The sequence below is a fragment of the Syzygium oleosum genome, unplaced genomic scaffold (genome assembly GCF_021117445.2).
Source record: "Syzygium oleosum isolate NSW1041296 unplaced genomic scaffold, Sole_v2.1 Sole_v2.27, whole genome shotgun sequence".
Lineage (NCBI taxonomy): Eukaryota > Viridiplantae > Streptophyta > Magnoliopsida > Myrtales > Myrtaceae > Syzygium > Syzygium oleosum.
This window is the reverse complement of record NW_026607511.1, coordinates 3157019-3181136: the sequence shown is the minus strand read 5'-3', so window position 1 is coordinate 3181136 and position 24118 is coordinate 3157019. Positions and strand designations below refer to the sequence as shown.

Sequence of the window (24118 nt, the reverse complement as noted above, 5' to 3'; positions counted from 1 at the left end):
TTCAACTTGACCATGAGATACAAGTACAAAAGAAAAGGTAACCCCTACAATATAACGAAGCTGGCTTTGTCATGCCTCTACCAATTCGTGTCGAAACACACTTGTATGTCTTCACGCAGTTAAAGTTTCACGGTGTGCATAAGATTGTTAGCCTTTGGCACCGACATCACATAAGTGCATCACTTGGCGGTACTGCCAACAAGACAAACGAAACGATATGTATGAGCATGTGTTAAGGCAAAAAAAAAGGAATTATATATATCGTTCACCGAAAGTTAACTTTGTGAAATACGTTTGTGTGGCAATTTAAAATAAGACTAGACACCAAATTCTGTATGGTCACCCATTCAAATACAACCTAAAATTAGGGAAAAAAGTCTCACCTCATGAAGCTGATGTTCTCCATTCTACCAAACAAAGGATGCACTTTCGTCAACTCTTTGCCCAGTGATATCATCCTGTTGTCTTCTTTGTAACTAGGTAACCATTTAATGACTTAAAAACAACTATAAATGTGACATCCTGAAAATTTGTCCATTTGGGATTTGTGAAATATTTGGTTTTATAAATGTACTCGTAGTTAGTTCTCGCCCGGAACTGATCATTCCTGGGATACTAACCACTAGGGAAAGGCTGACTGGAGATCTAAATTCGTACGACTAAGAGAAAATTCGATCGTGAATTGACTTTCGACCATAAAATCGCCGAGGTGACATTTTGAGCCACTGTTGGCCGATCCAAGGATAGTCAGGGGTCAGTTCGCCACTGTCAGAGTAGTGGATCACGGGTGATACCGCCAGACCACGAAATGAATTGACGAATGATCCTGAACCTATACCGAACGATCGTACCCCTCGGATCTAGTGATCGATCCTCGCGATTTAAATGACAACCGAAGTCGTCGCGAATCGAATAAAATTTCACGTGACTCGATTTATTATTGGTCACGAGTCGAATATACGAATTTCCCCAACGAGCCACCCGTTAGTTTGAGAAACGCTCGAGTTACGTTTAATAAAATTTAATTATTTAATTGAGCCCAAATTGGACACCGGAAAATTAGGAAGTCACAACTAGGCGCTAGGATGACGTTGTGAATGGATCGTGCAATTTTGGAATGTCCCGACTCCTTCGGAAAAATTCGATTTCAATGAGAAATGAAGAAAGTGACCATTTTACCCCTAAGGATTTATAAAGGGCTAGTTATAATGGGCAAGGGCATTTTGGTCATTTTGCCCTAAATATTTGGTTGGACATTTTTGCCCTTGGATTTTTATGAAATTCCCAAATTGCCCTTGGATATTTTGGGTAAGATGCGATCTCGGCCATCGGTTTCAAGATAAGATCGAATCTGGGCCGTTGATTGAAAAGATTAGATGAGGGCAAGATCGTAATTTGCCGTTTTGGTCAAATTGGACTATTTAGTCAAGACCATTCTCTCTCTCTCCTCATTCCCCCTCTCTCTCCCTCACGGCAACACCATCCCCCACCATGGACTCTCTCTCTCTCCCCTCTCCCTTGGTCGTGACCCACGGCTTCCTTGCCGTGCCGCCGCCGTGCGCCGATCGCCATCCGCCGAGCCAAGCCGCGCCGTTCGCCACCGTCCCCGCCAATCGCCGCCACTTGTCGCTCTAGCCGAGATAGTCTAGGGCTCGGTAAGTCGCAATCTAACCCTTGCCTAGGACATCGGGTATTGTCGGACTCGTTTAGGCGCGGTTTGGGGTAGTTTAGGGGTTGATGGAAGTGATTGTAATTGGATTAGAGGAGAGCTTGATCCTTTATTGTGTTCTTGGATATTCTTGTGGCTGTTGGATGGTCATTTGAGCTGAGGGGAATGAGTTTTGTGGTCTGAATTTCGGTGGATATTAACTAAGGTTCAGATCTTTGAAATTTGAGGTGAATCTCTGATTCGCGGTTACTGTACCCGTCCAGTTTGTTATTTTTGTGGAGAATTGTGTGGGCTGAATTTGAGGAAGTTTTCTTCATGAAAGTTGCTCCCAACATCTTGAAGTATAACATATTTTAAATTTGGAATTTTTGGAGGCCATTTGGATCGTACGAAAACCCATTTTCAGACCGTATTGAAACTGCCCGGAACACTGTTCATCCCGACCTTCTTGTCTTGCCGAATTTTTATAAAATTTTCCAGAGCTATTTTCAATAGACTTCCTTCACAAAAGTTGTTGGTGACTTTCTTTTATATGACATATAAAAAAATTCAAGGATTTTCAAGGTGATTTGGGTATTGAAAGAAATGTATTTTGAGGACAAAACGGTCTGTTAGAGCGGGTTGATTTTCATCCGACTACAAGTGACAAAAAGAGGTGTTTACATTTGGAACTGGGTTTCAAGTTCTTCACAGAAAATGTTTATCAAGATGTTTTATGCAACATATCCAAATTTCATAATTTTTGGAGTTCGTTTACTATTTATTTGAATGGGATTTCGGTCACTGTGTAAACTACCCAATTTTACCCCGATTCTTTGAATGTTCGTTTTTATGAGCGGAATGGTAGGGGTGTCGGGGTTGAATAGTTGCTGCCTCGTGACCAGAATTTATGCTTGAATATGTGTTAGATGAGTTGATTTGAGGATGTTTCGAGGCTGGAGGGAGACTGATTAGAGTGTCGGATGTTGTGGGATGGAATTGGCGAGCTTAGGGCTCGATTTAAGGACAAATGGTGTCGGTTTGGTGTGTGGTAGTATGGCTGGATTGTGGTGTTTAATATGCTTGGAAATGTCGAATTTATGCCTATGAACGTGGCTGTGTTTGTGGGCCCATGAGTGGCCTTGTGTGTTTATTGAACCGTGATTTGATGGATTGAAATGTGCTTTGTTATGTGCACGCTTGGGCCAGACTGAATTAATTGTTAAATTGGCCATGTCAAATGCTTAGTGAGCATGAATTGTGTGTGAATTGATGCGTGCACGGGCCACGTGTGATTGACCAATTGAATGTGGCAAATGATTGTTGAGCATATGCATGAATAAGAGAGTGAATGTGGTGTGGCATGTGCGATTGTGGGAATTGTGCCGTCCTGAGGCGTGTACTTCAACGCGGGACGATGCCCGGTATTACCGGAAGACTGCCATCTTGAGGCGTGTACTTCAACGCGGGTTGCGCAGTAGGTGGTAGATGTTGAGCCTGAGGCGTGTACGGTAACGCGGGCAAGAGACATAGCCTGAGGCGTGTACTGTAACCCGGGCCCTGAAGTGTTGTGATAAGTTGGTCGCAGTAGACCTGAGGCGTGTACTGTAACGCGGGTCACTGGCGAGAGTTGTGGAAAAAGATGTGATGAAACGGAAACAAATGCATGAAATGTCATTAGAACATGCATGTGAGTGGAATAGTGCTATTGTAAGACTAACGTGCAGGTTGCGTGTATTGAGAATCCGGTAAGTACGATTGTGTGGACGTTGTTTGTGTATTGCTTGATTCGGTGTCTGGACTTGTCTGGAATACGTGGTAGCCTAGGTAAGGTTTAGGTTGTGAACTTATTGAGAAGTGTCTCATGGTTGTTTCAACCAAACCATTTCAGAGCACCCGCCCGAACCATGAACCTTCTGCAGCCGTCGCAGCGTTTTGGGACTGTTATGCACTCTGATCATGATGTGGTAGAATTCTCGATCGAGATGGAGCCCGATTCGGAGTCGACGGATGAGCACGTGCCTGATGAGGATTCGGATGAGGATTCCGAAAAGAGTGAGTCAGAGTGGACGCCATCTAGAGGGCGTAGGGATTAGTTTTGGAGCTGAGGAAGAGTTTGGAAGTGTCCCATTTTGGTGTAGCATTACCCAGGCTACTAATCTTTTGTGATAATGATGGTTTGCAGTTTAGTAGTCCAATGTGCATATTTTGCTTTGTGGTTTGTAAATTGGCAGTTGTAGCATACATTTATGTTGTAAATGGATATTGTGCTTAATTCGAGGTATAGTATAAGATTTGGTGGTTTGGCAATTTATTCTCCCTAGTACCCCAGGTAAATTATTGTTTGGGTGTTTGATGTTTCCGCCGCGATTAAGCTCTGATGGGTTCATTTGGGTCGGCGATGTTTCCTGGGATGTCGCACTAATTCGACCGAAAAGAGGGATGTCGCGTGCTCGATGGGGTTCGGGACGTAACAATAAATCTTTGACTCTGCACACATGTAAGCTACATATGATTCTTTCCAGCTGCTATAACACCCACCTGAACACAAAATTTACGAGACAACATGGAGAGAAATGAGCAACCATATGAATATCAAAGCCTTGAAGAGAGAGATGGCGATAATCTTGATGGCGGGGCTAATATGTAGTGCATTCCTCGTCGAGTCATCTATGGAATGTAAGAAAATGTGTGCTCGTACTTGCTCCATTACCCTTTTGCCGTGGATTTGTTATGACCTTTGCGTGCGAGGTTGTCATGATGGCAAATCATCTGTCCTAACCGTGCTTGAGCAATGCAATCTTGGTTGTGTGTGTCTGTGTGCTTCTATCGCTATCTAGGTATAATTTCTACCCTATCATTACATCTAAATCTTCGCTCGAAGTTAACACAAGTAACACTTAATTTCCAATTTGTGATGCTCAGAATTTAATTCAACCGAGGTGTTGTCCACTTTGGGTTGTCTAATACCGAGCCTCACCATTTTTCATTTCGGCTCACAGGAAGGCACTTTTCCAACCCTTCTTGGTGATGCTCCCACCTGAGCACACTTGACTTTGGAGTTTCAAAGCCGAGTAGTGCGCTTACTTCAAAAGGCGCCTTTGTGAGTTAATTGCAGTTTCCACACATATATCCCTAAATCGCTCTTCAAACTGGAAGAACAGGTCCTGGTGACTTGAACATTTCATCGGTAGTGTCAAATACTCTAGCAAATTTGACTACTTTGAGAAGTCTTAGGATGCATGGCTGTGACATATTTGGAGTATTTCGAACATGAGTATTTTATTAACATAGATTGAAACAACGGTCTCGTGGGACACTTACCGGATTTTGGCTCAAGTAGTCCACCTGAGGAACTGCAAGTACCTGCTATGCATTTTTTCGAGGAGTTACCACCGTCAATTAGAAACCTTCTGTCTCCGAGTTCTCTTGATATGGTAGCTTGTGAATATTTCGGAATGATCCCATCATCATTCGGTCACCTTACCAAGCTTGAATACCTAGATCTGACAGTGAAATCGTCGATTGCTCCGACTATATGTTCTCTGTTTTGGGTTTGGAATTGACAAAGCTCACCAGTTCAAAAATCGAAAGAATCATACTAATAGGCGACATTCCTCTTTCAATTGGAAACCTACCTTAGCTTGTTAACTTAAGGTTTTCGGCAATATTATAAATGTTACCATACCACCTCAGCTCATGAACCTCATGCTTCTGGCTAAATGAGACCTAGACATGAATCAACTATCAGATCTTTCACCACCTTGTCTCATAACATGACTCAAGTAACACTGCTTCACCTGGACACCAAGAGATTGGAAGGCTCGATACCCTCATCGATCTCTCAGCTCTAAACTCTCGATGTCCTTAACGTTGCTAGAAACTGCTTTAGCGGTACAACCATGCTAGACAGCTATCTTAAGAGAAAAAAAATTAGAGATATTGCAATTATCATATAAGAGGATAGCCATATACACGAAAATTAGCATGGATGTTACTCTTTCCTGTCTTCCTGATTTAGAACTTGCCACATGCGATTTGGGGGAGTTTCTATATTCCTGCAAAACCAAAGGATATCTATGGGTTTGACCTGTGACAAGAAAATATCACGGGAGAAGTACCTGTCGCGACCCGCACCTCAAGGGCCGACCTAGGGGCACATGTTTAGAGGTAAATGTTCATGAAACGGTCCGAATGGCACATTATAAAAGATAGCTTACCAAAGCATCGATTTTCTGTTAATCATGTACGTGGCTTCTCCCTCTATCCATACCTTGCGTGACACATGATTGATTTGATCTATTTTTAAGAAATAGAGTCGCCACTAGCCTCTGTTGGGGGTCGGCTAGATTACCCTATCGAAACGTGAGAATTTTGCTTCTATTTCTATGAAAACCAGAGATCATGGTTCTGGGTCTAGCTTACGTTAATATTTCCACTAATGCAATTTCGGTAAGGCTAAACTTAATGTGGTTATTATTTAAGTTGGCATACGTTTATTTTTATCATTTTCATGCCAAAGGCCTAATCCACTAAGTGACCATGCATCATGTTTTTGTGTTTTCCGTTTATAATTTTAAACTAATCCTATCTTAGTCTAGAAAAGAAAATAAACAAACAATTGTAATGAAAAGTGGTGTGTAAGTAAACAACCAAGGAAATTTAAATGGCAAGCAAATCTAAGAACATCAAATGAAAACGCGCAGCTCGTCGGGTATTTATCACAATACGAATGGAAAACCCGAGACATGGTCGGGTGTTGAATGAGATTCAAACTGAGATCGGATTGGACATCGGTCTTATGTCGTCGTCTTCACATCTTTTGGCAACTTTCACCATGGATCGCCCCGTGGGTGTCGATTTTACATTCACGTCATATATTTCGTACAAGTAATACACAAACATTCAATAAAATCATATGGAACATCAAATCGAGAACGAGCCTTGGGATCAGCCTTTAAATTTCATGCATTTTGATCACCCAGCCACCTAATCAACAATGATTGATTGATTAGTGGTTAATGATAGTCGGCCACCATTTACATTCACAAAACGATGGTCCATATCAATCAACCCTTAAAGTCGGTTCTAAATGTCCATCGTGGGCTACCCGCCGCATATGTATAGAGCCTAATCATTTGTCTAAGAAACACATGCATAAGCGATGAATTGAACATGTGTTTAGGCCAAACTACCTTATTTCTCAATCAAACAAGCAATGGAAAGTGAGCCTTGGGAGAATCACTTAATTCAACTAAAATTTGTCAAATTCGGACACATTCTGTTTAAATGCGATTAACCCACCAAACGATGTCCAATTGACGTGAATTTGGTGCCATTAGAAATCTTCGGTGGTGAGGATCAAAGTTCAATTTCCTACTCGTTTTTTTCAAAAATTGGGATTTGACTTGGATGCCCTTCACACGACCGGAGTTTGGCCCGGAATTTGAAAAAATACGAAAAAAATAACAAACATTATCCAAATCTTGCCAAACACATGATCCAATCAACACAATGATAAATTAGGGACCAAATGCAGCGATATTTTCCGGGCATGTATAAAAAAAGTTTTAGTTTTGTCAAATAAATTCAATGGAATCCTTCATACATATAATATAGTATTTAAAGGATAAAACGACGTGTTAATGACTCCAGAGACAAAAAAAAGTAAAATAATCTTTAGTAGCTTGGGTTACTTCCCCAAGGAGCTCCACCAAGGTCTAGTATCAGATAATTTGTTAAGGATTAAGCTGAATTTATTTAGAAAATTAAGGCCCTTTAGAAGAGAACTTATTGATGAAATTAATTTTGACAAGTACCCACATATAGTAAGAAATTCTCACAATAGCTAGCAATATATTGTCACCTTTGCAATGGACCTAAAATTTGGTTAGAAATCCATATCATTCCACTAGATGATATATATCATTAAATGAAAAGGATCCCCTTTCTCCTCTACCTTTCTAGTCGTCAACTCATTCAACAACTTGAATGAATTTCTTAGTATATAATGGTGCAACTTTAGTTCATCTCAACACATCACTGCACTAGGTCACGAAGCTGTCAAGGCTCTTTGAGAGAGAGAGAGAGAGAGAGGGGCCAAGTACAGTTTAGGTGGGAATAGCCATGGTGGTAATAGTATCCAAGAGAATGGGCTTGATGATGCTTGTGGCGACACTCATACTGTGCTCGTCCATTGGTGCCGACGCCGACGCGCACATACTTGTGTCGCGCAAGTGGAGATGTGTAATGTTATGTGCCTTGACACCTCCTATAATTCCATGCGTTCTCAAATGCCTCATCTATCCTCCCACACAGTCCTTGACGTCCGCGGCATCGCAACATTGCGATGTCGGTTGTTTCTTGTCTACTTGCCTTGACAATCATCAAGGTAAAAATCTTCCCATCGAGATCGAAGATATAACGTAGCTTCTTGTGAGATTTGTAGAACCGAGGAAGTCATTATATAATCTTATTTTTTTTTATCAATGTCTCATTGACATATTTTAAATATGAGAGCATGGCTGCGTACCAAATCATTTCATTTCCTTCAACTTCCATACATGTGCTCTTGTTAAAAGAAATTCAATTTCTTTTTCAATGTGAGTGATTTTTTAATCTCTTGTTTCATATTCAAACTTATGTAGACTCCGAGAAAGTTGGAATGGACGTGAACAAGGCTGGAGCTTGTGCAGATTCGTGCTCCCGGAGTTGCCAAAAGACCTATCCATTGCACTAAAGTCATTGAACTTTTGTAATGCCTTTGTGGTTTCATTGCTCAACAAATAAAAACAGCCCTTTTAATATTCAACTTGACCATGAGATACAAATACAAAAGAAAAGGTAACCCCTACAATATAACGAAGCTGGCTTTGTCATGCCTCTACCAATTCGTGTCGAAACACACTTGTATGTCTTCACGCAGTTAAAGTTTCACGGTGTGCATAAGATTGTTAGCCTTTGGCACCGACATCACATAAGTGCATCACTTGGCGGTACTACCAACAAGACAAATGAAACGATATGTATGAGCATGTGTTTAAGGCAAAAAAAAATGGGAATTATATATATCATTCACCGAAAGTTAACTTTGTGAAATACGTTTGTGTGGCAATTTAAAATAAGACTAGACATCAAATTCTGTATGGTCACCCATTCAAATACAACCTAAAATTAGGGAAAGAAGTCTCTCTTCATGAAGCTGATGTTCTCCATTCTACCAAACAAAGGATGCACTTTCGTCAACTCTTTGCCCAGTGATAACATCCTGTTGTCTTCTTTGTAACGAGGTAACCATTTAATGACTTAAAAACAACTATAAATCTTTGAGTCTGCACACATGTAAGCTACATATGATTCTTTCCAGCTGCTATAACACCCACCTGAACACAAAATTTACGACAACATGGAGAGAAACGAGCAACCATATGAATATCAAAGCCTCGAAGAGAGAGATCGATGGCGATAATCTTGATGGCAGGGCTAATATATAGTGCATTCCTCGTCGAGGCATCTATGGAATGTAAGAAAAGGTGTGCTCGTACTTGCGCCATTACCCTTTTGCCGTGGATTTGTTATGACCTTTGCATGCGAGGTTGTCATGTGCCTCATGCATCTCGCTAAATGAGACATAGACATGAATCAACTATCAGATCTTTCACCATCTTGTCTCATAACATGACTTAACTAACACTGCTTAACCTGGACACCAAAAGATTGGAAGGCTGGATACCCTCATCGATCTCTCAGCTCTAAACTGTCGAAGTCCTTAACGTTGCTAGAAACCGCTTCAGCGGTACAACCATGCTAGACGGCTGTCATAAGAGAAAAAAATTAGAGATATTGCAATTATCATATAAGAGGATATCCATATACACGAAAATTAGCATGGATGTTACTCTTTCCTATCTTCCTGATTTAGAACTTGCCACATACGATTTGGGGGAGTTTCTATATTCCTGCAAAACCAAAGGATATCTATGGGTTTGACTTGTGACAAGAAAATATCAGGGGAGAAGTACCTATCGCGACCCGCACCTCGAGGGCCGACCTAGAGGCACGGGTTTAGAGGTAATTGTTCATGAAACGGTTCGAATGGCACATCATAAAATACAGCTTACCATAGCGTCGATCTTTTGTTCATCCATAAGGTCCATTAATCATGAACGTGGCTTCTCCCTCAATCCATACCTCGCTTGACACAGGATTGATTTTATCCATTTTTAAGAAATAGAGTCGCCACTAGCCTTTACTGGGGGTTGGCTAGATTACCCAATCGAAACGCAAGAATTTCGTTTCTATTTCTATGAAAACCAGTGATCATGGGTTTAGGGACTAGCTTATGTTAATATTTTCGCTAACGCCCTTTCGATACAGCTAAACTTAATGTGGTTATTATCTAAGTTGGCATACGTTTGTTTTTATCATTTTCATGCCAAAGGCTTAATCCACTAAGTGACCATGCATTTTGTTTTTGTGTTTTCCGTTTATGATTTTAAACTAATCCCATCTTAGTCTAGAAAAGAAAACAAACAAACAATTGTAATGAAAATTGGTGCCTAAAGTAAACACCCAAGGAAATTAAAATGGCAGGCTAATCTAAGAATAGAAAATGAAAACGCGCAACTCGTCGGGTATTTATCGCAATACGAACGGAAAACCCGAGACATGGTCGGGTGTTGAATGAGATACAAAATGAGATCGGATGGGACATCGGTCTTATGTCGTCGTCTTCACATCTTTTGGCAACTTTCACCATGGATCACCTCGTGGGTATTCGATTTTACATTCACATCATACATTTCGTACAAGTAATAGGCAAACATTCAAGCAAATCATCTGGAACATCAATTCGAGAACGAGCCTTGGGATCGGTCTTTGAATTTCATGCATTTCGATCACCTAACCACCTAATCAACTATGATTGATTGATTAATGGTTAATGATAGTCGGCCACCATTTACATTCACAAAACGGTGGTCGATATCAATTAACCCCTAAAGTCGGTTCTAAATGTCCACCGTGGGCTACTCGTTGCATATGTATATCGCCTAATCGTTCATCTAACAATCACATGCTGAAGCCATGAATTGAACACGTGTTTAGGCCAAATGACCTTATTTCTCAATCAAACAAGCAATGGAAAGTGAGCCTTGGGAGGATCACTTAATTCAACTAAAATTTGTCAAATTCAGACACATTCTGTTTAAATACGATTAACCCACCAAACGATGTCCAAATGACGTGAATTAGGTGCCATTAGAAATCTTAGGTGGTGAGGAGCAAAGCTCATGCAGACCACTTTGCCAATTTCCTACTCAATTTTTTCGAAACTTGGGATTTGACCTGGATACCCTTGACCAGATCTGATTTTGGCCCGGAAGTTGAAAAAATGTGAAAAAAATAACAAACATTATCCAAATCCAGCCAAATTTTGCAGGTAGTTAGGAAAACATGTGACGAACAACTTTCATGTTTTTAGTTTTGGCCGAAACCCCCTGATCTTTCTTAAAATAATTGATTTTCACCCGGGACTCTGTTGCAAACAGTTTTCCAAAAACAGATTGACCTTATCGGAGTTTTTTTTTGTGAAATTGACTCCCCCAAATGTTGCAATCAGGTCCTCAAACTTTGAGCTCTTCAAATAAAGACCCCAATGAGCAAGTTTTGAAATTTTGCAAAAGAGGTCATCAAGTTTGACAAAATTGCGAAAACACGTGGGGATACTTATAGGCTTAAATTTCCGGATCTGAACACATGACCCAATCAACACAATGATCAAATTAGGGATAACGTTATTTTCTGGGCATGTATAAAAAAAGTTCTAGTTTTTTCAAATAAATTCAATGGAATCCTTCAGACATATAATATAGTATTTAAAGGATAAAACAATGTGTTAATGACTCCAAAGACAAAAAAAAGTAAAAAAATCTTTAGTAGCTTCGGGTACTGCCTTAAGGAGCTCCGCTAAGGACTAGTATTAGATAATTTGTTAAGGATTAAGCTGAATTTATTTAGAAAATGAAGGCCCTTTAAAAAGGAACTTATTGATGAAATTAAATTTGAGAAGTACCCACGTATAATAAGAAATTCTCGCAATAGCTGGCAACATATTATCACCTTTGCAATGGACTTAAAATTTGGTTAGAAATCCATATCATTCCACTAGATGATATATATCATTAAATGAAAAGGATCCCTTTCTCTTCTACCTTTCTAGTCATCAACTCATTCAACAACTTGAATGAATTTCTGAGTATATAATGGTGCTACTCTTAGTTCATCTCAACACATCACTGCACTAGGTCACGAAGCTGTCAAGGTTCTTTGAGAGAGAGAGAGAGAGAGAGAGAGAGAGAGAGAGAGAGAGAGAGAGAGAGAGAGAGAGAGAGAGAGAGACCAAGTACAGTTTTGGGGGGAATAGCCATGGTGGTAATAGCATCCAAGAGAATGGGCTTGATGATGCTTGTGGCGACACTCATACTGTGCTCGTCCATTGGTGCCGACGCCGACGCGCACATACTTGTGTCGCGCAAGTGGAGATGTGTAATGTTATGTGCCTTGACACCTCCTATAATTCCATGCGTTCTCAAATGCCTCATCTATCCTCCCACACAGTCCTTGACGTCCGCGGCATCGCAACATTGCGATGTCGGTTGTTTCTTGTCTACTTGCCTGGACAATCATCAAGGTAAAAATCTTCCCATAGAGATCGAAGATATAACGTAGCTTCTTGTGAGATTTGTAGAACCGAGGAAGTCATTATATAACCTTATTTTCTTTATCAATGTCTCATTGACATATTTTAAATATGAGAGCATGGCTGCGTACCAAATCATTTCATTTCCTTCGACTTCCATACATGTGCTCTTGTTAAAAGAAATTCAATTTCTTTTTTAATGTGAGTGATTTTTTAATCTCTTGTTTCATATTTGAACTTATGTAGACTCCGAGAAAGTTGGACTGGACGTGGACAAGGTTAGAGCTTGTGCAGATTCATGCTCTCGGAGTTGCCAGAAGACCTATCCATTGCACTGAAGTCATTGAACTTTTGTAATGCCTTTTTAGTTTCATTGCTCAACAAATAAAAAGTGCATTTTTAATATTTAACTTGACCATGAGATATAAATACAAAAGGAAAGGTAACTCCTACATGATAATGAAGTTGGCTTTGTCCTACTGATTTGTGTCGGAACACGATTGTAAGTCTTCACGCTATTAAAGTTTCACGGTGTGCATAAGATTGTTAGCCTTTGGCATCGACATCACATAAGTGCATCACTTGGTGGTACTACCAACAAGACAAATGAAATGATATGTATGAGAACGTGTTAAGGCAAAAAAAAATGGGAATTATATATATCATTCACCGAAAGTTAACTTTGTGAAATAAGTTTGGGTGGCAATTTAAAATAAGACTAGACATCAAATTCTATATGGTCACCCATTCAAATACAACCTAAAATTAGGGAAAAAGGTCTCTCCTCATGAAGCTGATGTTCTCCATTCTACCAAACAAAGGATGCACTTTCGTCAACTCTTTACCGAGTGATAACATCCTGTTGTCTTCTTTGTGACTAGGTAACCATTTAATGACTTAAAAACAACTATAAATCTTTGACTCTGTACGCAGGTAAGCTACATGTGATTCTTTCCAACTGCTATAACACACCCCTAAACACAAAATTTACGAGACAACATGGAGAGAAACGAGCAACCACATGAATATCAAAGCCTCGAAGAGAGAGATGGCGATAATCTAGCTGGCAGGGCTAATATATATTGCATTCCTCGTCGAGGCATCTATGGAATGTAAGAAAAGGTGTGCTCATGCTTGCGTGATTACCATTTTGCCATGGATTTGTTACGACCTTTGCGTGCGAGGTCGTCATGATGGCAAATAATCTGTCTTGACTGTGCTTGAGCAATGCAATCTTGGTTGTGTGTGTTTGAGTGCTTTGATCACCATTTTGGTATAATTTCTACCCTATCATTACATCTAAATCTTCGCCCAAAGTTAACACAAGTAACATTTAATTTCCAATTTGTGACACTCTGAATTTAATTCACCCGAGGTGTTGTCCGCTTTGGCCTATCTAATACGGAGCCTCATCGTTTTTCATTTCGGCTTACAGGAAGGCACTTTCCCAACCCTGCTTGGTGGTGCTCCCCCTTGATCACACTTGACTTTGGAGTGTCAAAGCAGAGCAGTGTGCTTACTTCAAAAGGCTTCTTCATGAGTTAATTGCATTTTTCACACATATATCCCAAAAATGCTCTACAAACTGGAAGAACTGGTCCTGGTGACTTGAACATTTCGTCGGTTGTGTCAAATATTCTAGCAAATTTGACTAATTTGAGAAGTCTCGGGATGCATGGCCGTGACATATTTGGTGTATTTCTAACTGGAGTATTTTTTTAACCTAGACTAGAACATCCCAATATAGGAAACAACAGTCTCATGGGACACTTACCGGATTTTAGCTCAGTAGTCCACCTGAGGAACTACAACTACCTATTATGCGTTTTTTCGAGGAGTTACCACAATCAATTATAAACCTTCTGTCTTCGAGTTATCTTGATATGGTAGCTTGTGAATATTTAGGAATGATCCCATCATCATTCGGTCACCTTACCAAGCTTGAATACCTAGATCTGACAATAAAATCTTGATTGCTCATGTCACGTCCAGAACCCCATCGAGCACGTAATATCCCTCTGAGGTCATCAAGTATGCGACATTCCAGGACTTGTCACCGACCCAATCCAAACACTAGCGATTAAACGCATGCGGAAGCGAATATGAACACTCCATATAACATTCTAATCGATGGGGTAGTAAGGAAAACATTTCCCATAAAAACCAGCAAGTCATTATATGCTCACACAGATAATCCCAGGAGGTTTACACGATTACAAGCCTCACACGAAGCCACTTCCTAATGAGGCCACTGATACAAAAGGGAGGTTAACTTAAACTCCTCTACAACAGGGCATCCAAAAGGATGATACATCCAATGCCCAACATCACCCCAGAACTCCGAACCGCATGTGATGACTACTCATCATTCCAAGCCTGAAAAAATGTTTAACAACGGGAGATGAGATGAATTTCAATAAGTAACTACCTAAGTCTCGCTTAGGCTAACGCGTACCTCCGAACAATCCCAATCATGCAATACCGACATCCAACATGTCATAACAATCACAGGCGCCCTTACCTCGCCTCGGCACATACGCAAGCCCTGCACGTTAGAATCCCGCCATAACATGGCCAATTGCTCATCAAGCTTGTACAACGCAATTCAAGGCATAATCATGCATAACACGATTAATAATCTAGACGCGCTCATCAATTAACTCAGGCAAAGCATTCCCCAATGCAAATCACACTCATTAAGTCCAGATTATTAACGACCCCTCGAGCCACCGAACTCTCGCCGGTCTTTTGGCGTAACCAGGCATTGTCCCGCTACGTCGGCGACGGCAACATTGGGGATCGAACACCCCCAGGTAAGCCAGGTACCCAACGGCATTCCACTTAGGAGCATCGATCTGGCCTCCACCGCGATCGGCATCGTCTGGGATTGAACACCCTCCGGCAACCCCAGGTACCAGACAGCATCCGAATTCCCGCCGGGCATCGTCTAGAACTCCCGCCTAGACGGAACGTGTCGTGATCATGCACACACCTCAGCAATCATTACCAATTCTTATCTTTGTAAATTAGCCCAATGTCAACTAAGTCAGTCAAAACGCCATGATAACACCGAATAATTCTCGAGAGAGAGAAAAACCAAGAATGTACAAAACCGGATCCAAATTAGGCAGTTGCACAGTGACCGAAATCCGTTTGAAATAAATAGTAAATAAACTCCAAAAATTCTGAAATTTGGATATGTTGTACAAAACATCTTGATAAACATTTTCATGAAGGACACAAAATCTAATTCTTATTGTAAATGCCTCGTTTTGTAACTCAAAGCCGCAAAGAACCCGGTTCGCTCGGATAGCCCCTTAGACCATAAAAATATAACTCATTCAGTACCCAGATCACTTTGGAAAACTCTGAAATTTTTATATGTCATATACACAGATGTTATTAAAAATTTTTGTGAAGGAAGTTTGTTGAAAAGAGGTCTGGAAAAATTTATAGAAAATCGGAAAGACTAGAAGGTCGGATGAACAGTAAATCCGGCAGACTAAACACGGTCCGAAAATGGACTCCGAATGACCTCAAATGATCTCCAAAAATTCCAGATTTAATATATGTTATACTTCAAGATGTTATGAGAAACTTTCATGAAGAACACTTCCTCAAATTCGGCCTACACAAGTCTCTACAAAAAACAAAACAAAACACAGAGGCAGTGCAGTAGCGAATTCGAAAATCAACCAATTAAGAATCATTAAGCACGCCAAGTTCAATCAACCCCTAAACCAACTATCCACAGCCTTTAATCCACCCCTAAACATGTTCATTATTAACCCATTATCCTAACCAAGGCTTAGGGAGTACTTACTAGGAGCCTAAGCAAGAAAAACCGAGCGAAAGGAGCAGCTCAATCACGGCAAAGCAGCAGCAGCGACGCCGGAGTAGCAGCAACCTCAGCAGACAGGTGGCGGCTCACGGCGGAGTCGGGTGGAGATGGGGGCTGAACGGTGGTGCTGGTCGGGCTGGAATGGAGGGCGAGAAGCAACAGAAATCAGAGGAAGCAGAATGAAGACGCAAGTAGCAGCGAAGCAGCAGCAGAAAATGAAGTAGAAGCAGCAGGCATGGGGTGGTCAGCAAAGCAGGAGTCAGCAGCAAAGAAACAATGTAGGGGGAAGTTAGCAGCAGCATAATAGTGATAGAAACAACGTGGGGCAGCATGGGCAGCTTGAGGAGTCGGTGGATGCAGCGGTAAGAAGCAGAAGCAAGCCAGAAATGGCATGGGCGGAGCAGAAGCAACATGGCGAGAGAAGCGGGGGAAGTCCATCATGGCGTGCATGGGGAGGTCGACAACGTGGGGCGGTAGCAAAGTCAGCGGAAGAAGTCGGCGGCGAAGTAATCATGCGAGAGGAAGAAGCAGCAAAGCAGAGGCAGAACAGAAGCAGCAGTAACACGTGGGGGAGCAGAGGAAAGTCAGCCAGGTCAGTCAAAACAAGGCAAAAGCAATCAGCAGAAAATGAAACAGAAATGGCAGCAAGGACGTGGGGGAGGTTAGCGGAAAGAAGTCCGCACGTGGGGCAGTGGCATGGGGGGTTCAGCGGGGGAGAAGGAGAGGAGAGAGAGAGAGAGGAGAGAGGAGAGGGGGTTCAATCATTAACTCACAAAATATTGTCCAATTTTCCTTTTTCCAAAATTCCGATCAACCCGATAATTGGCCACACTTTAACGAGACGACGTCCGATAAATTAGTCGTGGAAATCTTGAAACTTTGATACTTAATTCGGATTCTAATTAATGACCAAATTCAATGCACCTGACAGTATCTCGAACTAACGGGCGGCTTTTAAAAATTACGCGTATCGACTCGTGGCCGATTCGATATCAAGCCACATCTAAGTTTACTCGAGCTATGGCGACCTCGATTGTCATGTAATTGCGAGGGTCAATCACTAGTTCCGAATGACGCGATCGTTCGGATTAGGTTTAGGATCGTTCGAAATTCATACAATGGCCAAGCGGAATCACCCGCGACCCCATTGCACGATATTTGCGAATCGTTCCATAACCATTCTTGGATCAGCCTTTAACGGCCCAAAATATTCCCTCGCCAATCCTTATGGTCGAAGTGTCAATGCATGGCCAAGTTCTTAGGTCCACGTACTTGATTCCTAGCTAGCTATTCCCTAACGGTTAGTCTACTCGAGAGTGATCAATTTCGAGTGAGATTTCACTGAAAGCACATTGAAGAAATATTCATTTCATAAATCTCGAAAATGGGTCGAAATTCAGAATGTCACAGCTTAGACTATATGTTATCTGTTTTGGGTTTGGAATTGGCAAAACTCACTAGTTCGAAAATCGAAAGAATCATACTAATAGGTGACATTCCTCTTTCAATTGGAAACCTACCTCAGCTTGTTAACTTAAGGTTTTCGGCAATCTTATAAATGGTCCCATACCGCCTCAGCTCATGAACCTCATGCACCTCGCTAAATTGGACCTACACGCGAATCAACTATCAGATCTTTCACCATCTTGTCTCATTACATGACTTAACTAACACTATTTCATCTGGACAACAAAAGATTTGAAGGTTTACTCCAAATTTGGTTGGTCTCTCACCTCAAAGCCCTAAAAATTGCTATTGGGTCCCCAAACTTTCCAAAGATAAAGGATCCACTGTTGAAGTAGCATACATCTAAAACACTCCCCTCTCAAATTGAACATGATTGAGGAAAAGAGGTTGAAAGCCTTATGTCATGGACAAAGTTACCAAAAGAGAGTGGCAAAGTCCTTCAACCGCAAAGTTCGACCAAGGCACTTTGAGGTTAATGATCTTGTGATAAGCAAAGTTTTGTCCAACACATTGGATCCCGTGGGAAGTTCACCCCGAAGTAAGAGGGCCCATATGTTGTAAAGAAGGTCCTATCTAGTGGAGCCTTAATTCTTGCTGAAATAGATGGCCAAGAGTTGCCATATCCTGTAAATGCATATGTTGTCAAGAAATATTTTCCATGAATGAAAGGCCACGAAGCCATTTTTCAAGCAAGACCGTGTCACTTTAGGTCACTTGCATCATGCATACATCGCATAAAGGCATTTATGTGTTCATTTTGTAGGTATCAAAACATTCTCAAGAAAATTGGAGGTGTTTTCCAATGCGGAATCATGCGAAAGAGTAAATTGTATTGTTCCAATTTATTTCTTTCCAATATAATTCTCTGACATTGTTTCCTTCCTTTTGATAGGAGACACCACTCTTGAAGAGATCAATATCAAAGGTGATGTTGTGACGAGAGTTATACATCGACATAATCTCCTTGCTGTCAACTACCCGTAGTGGAGTAGGTGAACAATCCTTTGGAAAAAGTGTTCTTTGTCAACGCTTTTCAAAAAGACTTCTCAAAGTTTTTCAAAAGTTGGAAAAACAATTCCAAGTTTGAAGCAAATTTGAAAACTTGATTTTGAAGAACTTGAATGACATTCTTCAAATTGTTCATTCATGCATTGGTAAATACATCACGCGTAAAAAATCCCCACAGAGGATAATTTGAGCAAATGATTTTTGACAAAACAAGACGGAATGTTAATCATGCCAAGTCGAAGCACTTAAGATGACGAAAGGCAAGCCTTGTCCAAACACGTCCCTATACACTTTCTAAGAGTTAGCGAGAAATAAAACCTTGTCTTAGGACATAGGATTTATTCGCATTGAATACATGGATTGAAGTGATAAAAGGCATTTCATTTCTTTAACCTAAACACTTATGATATCCCTTGCTAGCCATTTTGAGTCAAATAGGGGGAAATTTTTAAAATACCCCTATCACGAACCACCCCACATTGGGGCAAAATAGAAGGTTTGGGTTGATCATTTTTTGGAGCAAAAAGATTAAGAAAGATTTCATTGCTTTCACTTGTATCAACCTTCTTGTGGTAACTTCAGGTGGATCTTTATGGAAGCTCAAAGCATCCCAAAGTGAAGAAGAGCATTCATTCCTCTATCCAAACACAATTATCCATTTCTTAGCCAAGTTGAGCCTTAAGCATATTCATTTCAAAGCCTAAATGGTGATTATCTCCCCATATTGGGGCGATGCATATGATTTATCAAGAAAATTTTGAAAATTGGTGAATATATATAAAATGTCTGAAGAGTCCTAAGAGCTCAAATGATATACACTAGGGGGCATGAAAAAGTAGTGTGCTTGATAAAAGCAAGGCCAATGCTCATGAAAAAGAAAATGCATCAAAAGTAAAAAGCAACATGCTTATGATGAAAACAAAATTTCAATTGTAAAAGATGCTTAGAAAAGAGCAAAGCTCTTGTTGCAAGAAAAATAATTAGACAATGAGCTCTCGAGACATATTAGATTTCAAGAGTCAAATCATGTTTTAGTAATGATGCTAATATAATCACCATCTTCTTTTCAAATCCCTTTCCAAAAATTTTAAACCTTTTTGAGCCTCACCTGAACCGACATTACAACCCGAACTGAAGTCTTTTCCGATTAGGATGGTTCGAGTTGACGTAAAGATTTCACAAAGAATCTCCCGCTTGAAGGAGTGGAAGGAATCCTATCTTGTCTTATCTTCAAGGTTCTTGACTTGTTAACCCGATGAGAGATATTATTTGACATTTTTTTCCTGGCCTCAAAGCGATAATTCTTTGTGTAAGCCCATGACCAAGCCTACATTACGATCCCTCAAAAGACCTTTTTGATTGATCAAATTGTATTCACTGCGAATATTTCTAAAAAGCCTTTGACATAGGTTATGTGAGATATCCCCAGTGATCAAAATTGGAATCCCACACTAATGGGTAGGAATAAAAGCCTTCATGAGAGCTATTGTAAGAAGGCCTTTTCGATTATGGTACTTCAACTTGGCATTTTTAACAAACCCTGTTGAAGATATCAAAATCATTTTGTGCAAAGCTTTCCTTTAAAGGAATTTTGACAAATTGATGACATTTACCAAGAGTTTGATTGACAATTCTTTGAATGACATTCAAAGTCTTCATTTGATTAAATTTCTTGGTTGATTGGTTATGCAACCTTGAATGATTCCCTTTTAACAGTTTTTCCAAGTGGATGCAGGTTAGTAGTTTCGGATCTTCAATATCCAAGTAATTGCAGCTTGCAGTCCTTCTCAAATCAAAATTCCCCAAGTGGAGCGGATCTTCATTATCCTCTTCCCTGTCCAAATTGGCATGAAGTGCTTGCGCACTCATGACCATCCCCTTTTCAAATTAGGTATGGTGAGTTTTCGCGCCCATAGCCTCTTCAAATCGGTATGATGTGCTTTCGTACTCATGACTACCCCTTTTAAAATTAGGTATGGTGAGCTTTAGTGCCCGTAGCCTCTTCAAATCAGTATGATTGGCTTTCGCACTCATGACCACTTCCTTTTCAAAATTAGGCATAGTGAGCTTTTGCGCCTGTGACCTCTTCTAACCGGTATGATGTGCTTTCGCACTCATGGCCATTCCTTTTTCAAAATTAGGCAATGTGAGCTTTCGCGCCTGTGGCCTCTTCAAACCGGTATGATGTGCTTTTGCACTCATGACCATTCCCTTTTCAAACTAGGCATGGTGAGCTTTCGCGCCCGTAGCCTCATTTTCCTCTTCAAATTGGCATGATGTGCTCATGCACTCATGATCATTTCCTTTTCGAATTGACATGATCAATGTTAGTAACTATGACCGATTCATACCCTCTTTAGTCGAAATCCATTATTACATGGTAAGACTATTCCTTTTAGTTGAAATCCATTGTTGAATGGTGAGACTTTCCTTCTTTAGTCAATACCCATTGTTGAATGGTAAGACTACTCCTTCTCTAGTCAATATCCATTATTGAATGGTGAGACTTTCCCCTTTCTAGTCAAAACCCGTTGTTACACGGTAAGACGTCCCCCCTTTGATGAAAATTCACTCTTAGAAATTACCCCTCGTTCTTTTCTTTCGCATATTTTCTTCGCATTCATGCTACATGGTTGAGAGAGAGGTGAGAGGTTCAATGGTGAGATCAATACCAAGGCTCAAGGTAAGTTTCAAAGGTACGTCCTCTAAGCAAATGTTGTTCATTTTGTTATTTTCCTTTTAGCTCCAGTGGAGTCGACTAAAACTTGCAGGTATCATTTAGTCTTTAAGAGGAACCTCTTTGAACTTCCTTTCAAAGAGGGGCAGCTGTTGACACCTGATTTTTAGTTGACGCATCATAAAGATAAAAAAATCTCGAGACTAGGGTTTCTAATCGCGATAGAACCCAATCCTCAACCAAAAAGAGTCCTTTAACATTTGAATTAGCATTAGCCATTCATTTTCTATGTTTTTGCATTTCAATTTCAAAAAGTCAAATAGTTGACTTTCTAGTTGACTTTTTGGTCAAACTTTGATTAAAAGTCAACTCAAAGTCAAAATTTGGTTTTTTGCATAAAAAAAACCCCAAAATAGTGTCAATTTCACTTTTGCATCATCAATTTTCAAAAAAATTCAATGTTTGACCCATTAATTGACATTTTAGTATATAACTACTAAAATGTTGACTTTTGGTCAACATTTTGTCCAAAAAATCTAAAAAATTTCAAAACCCCTAAGTCAAGTCATTTTTAGCTTAATTTCACTTTGGCATCACCAATTTTACAAAAATCGATTTAGAATCAGCTTTTCCCCAATTTGCGGAATTTGGTTCAAATTGGCCAAAAATGAAATTACTTCATTTATAGTCATTTTTTAGGATAGTTTCCTTCACGATATTTGATCTAGAGGTCGTATTGCATTCAATTTGGAACCAATTTTGTAATTCCAAGCCAAGGGAAAAAAAACCCCTAATTTAGGCCCTAATCAGTCATTCCGATCGATTCTTCATGATTTGCACAATTGAGACACGAATAAGCCTAATTTCTTATATGAAACTCAAATTTGACATCAATTTTGGAAGATTCACATGAATTTGAGCCAATTTGACCAATTTAGTGATCCAATGATTGAGAAATTTAAGAGTAATTGGTCCAATTAGTGCAATTCAACTTGACCCATTCTAGACTAACATCCAATTTGATGAATTGAAGCTCAATTTGGCCAATTGGACTTCAATTAAATCTATTAGTCTAGTTTGGCTATGCATTTTAACTCAAATTGAAGAGTAATTAGGCCAAACAAGTTAATTGGATCAATTTGTGCTTGTATTTTCAATTATTTCAATCCAATTTAATCAAATTCAATTCAATCGGGTCAATCAATTATAATAGGGATGAAATTGTACAAAATTAGAACAAGTTGGGCCGAGAATTGAACCGGTTCAACCTGGTCAAACTTGGGTCAAACTGGTCCAATCGATTCAACCGGTTTGATCGGAATTGAAGCAGTCCGATCGGACCGGCCATTTTTAGGTAAAAAATCCGGCGATCGGCAGTCCATTCCAGCTAGCCACATCCCTTTATGCCCAAAATGACAAATATGCCCTTAAATGAAACTAGAAAAATGCCCCTTAAATGAAATTACCAAAATACCCTTGTTTAAGGTTTAGGCAAAATTACTTAGGGGTTAAGCAAATCGATCATGGCCATTCATTTTGAATAGATCATGGCCATCCATAATGCCATATCACCTATCCTTAGCTCTTAAGGAATATTCTTAATCATTAAGGATGTATTCTAAGCCATCAGAGTGATATATGGGCTAGGACTCAAAGTTGGGAGGGTATATAAGCTTTTTCCCTCCAAAAATTGGGAAGAACTCTCGTTTTTAGATCTGGTTTCTCTCTCCTCTCTTCCCTCTCTCTCGATCTCACGCCTTCTCTCTCTCCCTCTCTCTCTCTCGGCCGTGAACTCTCTTCACCGGTTCGACTGCTCGCTGGCTGGTTCCCGATGTGTCGCCACCGCTCTGGGGATCCTCTTGATGTCCCGAAGCCAGTCGCAATTCCAGCCACTACAGCTGGTGGCCGGAGCTCCTCCGATCGACTCTTTTTCTCTCTCAGCAACCGAGCCGATGAGCTTTCCAACGAGTTCAATCGGCTGATCCGGCGATTCGACAGCTCCCTTTGAAGATCTGGAGCATCCAGCAACCTTCCTCTGCGCTTTCACGTGGTTGTGGTGGCTGGCCTCCCTCCGAACGGCCACCAGATCGCTTTGTTTTACTTGATTTTCAATTAATAGTTCATTTGTGCAAAACCGTGTCGGTTCTCACTTTAGCTTGTACACTTGATTCTCATAGGTTTATTGAGCTTTCCGAGGCTTCTTCGTGCTGACCTTTGATAGAAATTATAAAGAAGGAAGAATGTTGGAAATTTGTGTATTCTGTCTTATGTATTCTGCACATGTACATACCACTATTTATAGTACAAAAAAAGAAATCGAAGAAAGAATAAACATGATACATTTTCCTATTTTATCTTGATTGATCAAATCAATTAATCTTCAATATCCGTGATTAGAATCGGAGTCAAGGACCAAATCATATCTTTCTCCAACACTCTCTCTCAAGCTGGCGGCTTATATATGTCAAAGACGCCCAGCTTGCTTAGTAGATACGCATGCTCTCTCTTGCACAAAGGCTTAGTGAAGATGTCTGCAGGCTATTCCACAGTTCTAATTCCTTGAGTTGTAACGATCCCTTCTTGAATTTTTTCTCGAGTAAAGTGACAGTCAATTTCTATATGTTTTGTCTTTTCATGAAAAACTGGGTTTGCTACTAATTTTAGTGCTACATTGTTGTCACAAAATAGTTCACTTGCTCCATCAATTCGTACCCTAAGATCCAATAGCAAACCTCATATCCAAATTATCTCACAAATAGTTTTCGCCATACCTCGATA

The 24118-nt window shown here is 40.3% G+C and overlaps 2 long non-coding RNA genes across 2 annotated transcripts in view; both read left to right on the top strand.

The window, feature by feature from the left end:
- Window positions 1–7692: 7692 nt before the first annotated feature.
- LOC130135075 (uncharacterized) lies at window positions 7693–8454 on the top strand. The gene is made up of 2 exons (XR_008814543.1): window positions 7693–8039; window positions 8296–8454. It is a non-coding gene; the product is annotated as an uncharacterized LOC130135075 (long non-coding RNA).
- Window positions 8455–11945: 3491 nt separating this feature from the next.
- Window positions 11946–24118, top strand: part of LOC130135076 (uncharacterized) — a 58357-nt gene continuing 46184 nt past the window's right edge. Inside the window, exons 1-2 of the long non-coding RNA XR_008814544.1 lie at window positions 11946–11969; window positions 12018–12338. This is a non-coding gene — a long non-coding RNA (uncharacterized LOC130135076). The remainder of the gene's footprint in view (window positions 11970–12017; window positions 12339–24118) is intronic.